Source organism: Triticum aestivum, chromosome 1A, assembly GCF_018294505.1.
Source record: "Triticum aestivum cultivar Chinese Spring chromosome 1A, IWGSC CS RefSeq v2.1, whole genome shotgun sequence".
Lineage (NCBI taxonomy): Eukaryota > Viridiplantae > Streptophyta > Magnoliopsida > Poales > Poaceae > Triticum > Triticum aestivum.
The window spans coordinates 562,250,903-562,253,955 of record NC_057794.1 but is presented as its reverse complement, the minus strand read 5'-3'; positions in this window follow the sequence as shown (position 1 = coordinate 562,253,955).

The following is a 3,053-nucleotide window of genomic DNA, read 5'->3' as shown; positions in this document are numbered from 1 at the left end:
GGTTTTCCAATTTTTTTTATTTTTTCTGAATTTTTTATGTCCGTTTCAAAATGCGGTCAAAACGGCGGGAATGACCGTTCCTAGCTTGTGGTTGAGTCTTGGAATTTTTTTCGTGTTTCTCTAATTAAAAGATACTTATGTAGCTAGAAATGATTTTTGGAAAAAATAAAGAGCAAACTACAAGGTAGCTGCAGTTCAAATTTGACCCGCTTCCTATTGAATTGGCGGGAATTTGTCTTTTTCATGAGAGGTGGATCAAAACTTTTGGCACCCAACCATTTTGTCAATTGTGCATTAAATATGTCCTAGTATTTTATAAAATTGATTTGGTCCAGTTTTGTAAAAAATATATGGTAGGTCCTTCACAAAAAAAACTCATTTCGGCACTCGGAAAATGGAAAATGAATTTTCCGTGCAAAGAAATTGAAAACTCCCTTTTTCAACATAATTTTGGAATTCCAAGATGCACCCTTGTGCACAATATGAGATCATTTGAACAAACTATGCCATGAATGTGGCCATAAGGTTGATCATTTGGCTTGAAAAGCCATGAATCTTCACGCATGATAGCTCATTTCTGAGAACACTTTTTTAAAATAATTGCTATATTACAAGTTTATAATTTTTGCTGGTAACTTTGCCACATATGATGAAACAATGCGAAGGTTTTCCAATTTTTTTATTTTTTTTTGAATTTTTTATGCCCGTTTCGAAATGCGGTCAAAACGGCGGGAATGACCGTTCCTAGCTAGTGGTTGAGTCTTGGAATTTTTTTTCGTGTTTCTCTGATTAAATAGATACTTATGTACCTATAAATGATTTTTGGAAAAAATAAAGAGCAAACTACGAGGTAGCTGCAGTTCAAATTTGACCCGCTTCCTATTGAATCGGCGGGAATTTGTCTTTTTCACGAGATGTGGATCAAAACTTTTGGCACCCAACCATTTTGTCAATTGTGCATTAAATATGTCCTAGTATTTTATAAAACTGATTTGGTCCAGTTTTGTAAAAAATATATGGTAGGTCCTTCACAAAAAAAACTTATTTCGGCACTCGGAAAATGGAAAATGAATTTTCTGTGCAAAGAATATGAAAACTCCCTTTTTCAACATTGTTTGGAAATCCAAGATACACCCTTGTGCACAATATGAGATCATTTGAACAAACTATACCATGAATGTGGCCATAAGATTGATCAGTTGGCTTGAAAGCCATGAATCTTCACGCATGATAGCTCATTTCTGAGAACACTTTTTTTAAAATAATTGACGTATTACAATTTTATAATTTTTGCTGGTAACTTGGCCACATATGATGAATCAATGCGAAGGTTTTCCAATTTTTAGATTTTTTTTGAATTTTTTATGCCCGTTTCAAAATGCGGTCAAAACGGCGGGAATGACCGTTCCTAGCTAGTGGTTGAGTCTTGAATTTTTTTCGTGTTTCTCTGATTAAACAGATACTTATGTACCTAGAAATGATTTTTGGAAAAAATAAAGAGCAAACTACGAGGTAGCCGCAGTTCAAATTTGACCCGCTTCCTATTGAATCGGCGGGAATTTGTCTTTTTCATGAGAGGTGGATCAAAACTTTTGGCACCCAAAATTTTTTTCAATTCTGCATTAAATATGTCCTAGTATTTTATAAAATTGATTTGGTCCAATTTTGCAATAAATATATGGTAGGTCCTTCAGAAAGAAACCTCATTTCGGGCACTCAAAAAATGGAAAATGAATTTTCCATGCAAAGAAAATGAAAACTCCCTTTGTCAACATTGTTTGGAATTCCAAGATGCACCCTAGTGCACAATATGAGATCATTTGAACAAACTATGCCATGAATATGGCCATAAGATTGATCATTTGGCTTGAAAGCCATGAATCTTCACGCATGATAGCTCATTTCTGAGAACACTTTTTAAAAATAGTTGACGTATTACAAGTTTATAATTTTTTCTGGTAACTTGGCCACATATGATGAAACAATGCGAAGGTTTTCCAATTTTTTTTATTTTTTCTGAATTTTTTATGTCCGTTTCAAAATGCGGTCAAAACGGCGGGAATGACCGTTCCTAGCTAGTGGTTGAGTCTTGGAATTTTTTTCGTGTTTCTCTGATTAAACAGATTCTTATGTACCTAGAAATGATTTTTGGAAAAAATAAAGAGCAAACTACGAGGTAGCTGCAGTTCAAATTTGACCCGCTTCCTATTGAATCGGCGGGAATTTGTCTTTTTCATGAGAGGTGGATCAAAACTTTTGGCACCCAACCATTTTGTCAACTGTGCATTAAATATGTCCTAGTATTTTATAAAATTGATTTGGTCCAGTTTTGTAAAAAATATATGGTAGGTCCTTTACAAAAAAAACTCATTTCGGCACTCGAAAAATGGAAAATGAATTTTCCGTGCAAAGAAAATGAAAACTCCCTTTTTCAACATTGTTTGGAATTCCAAGATGCACCCTTGTGCACAATATGAGATCATTTGAACAAACTATGCCATGAATGTGGCCATAAGGTTGATCATTTGGCTTGAAAAGCCATGAATCTTCACGCATGATAGCTCATTTCTGAGAACACTTTTTTTAGAATAATTGACGTATTACAATTTTATAATTTTTGCTGGTAACTTGGCCACATATGATGAAACAATGCGAAGGTTTTCCAATTTTTAGATTTTTTTTGAATTTTTTATGTCCGTTTTAAAATGTGGTCAAAACGGCGGGAATGACCGTTCCTAGCTAGTGGTTGAGTCTTGAATTTTTTTCGTGTTTCTCTGATTAAACAGATACTTATGTACCTAGAAATGATTTTTGGAAAAAATAAAGAGCAAACTACGAGGTAGCTGCAGTTCAAATTTGACCCGCTTCCTATTGAATCGGCGGGAATTTGTCTTTTTCATGAGAGGTGGATCAAAACTGTTGGCACCCAACCATTTTGTCAATTGTGCATTAAATATGTCCTAGTATTTTATAAAATTGATTTGGTCCAGTTTTGTAAAAAATATATGGTAGGTCCTTCACAAAAAAAACTCATTTCGGCACTCGGAAAATGG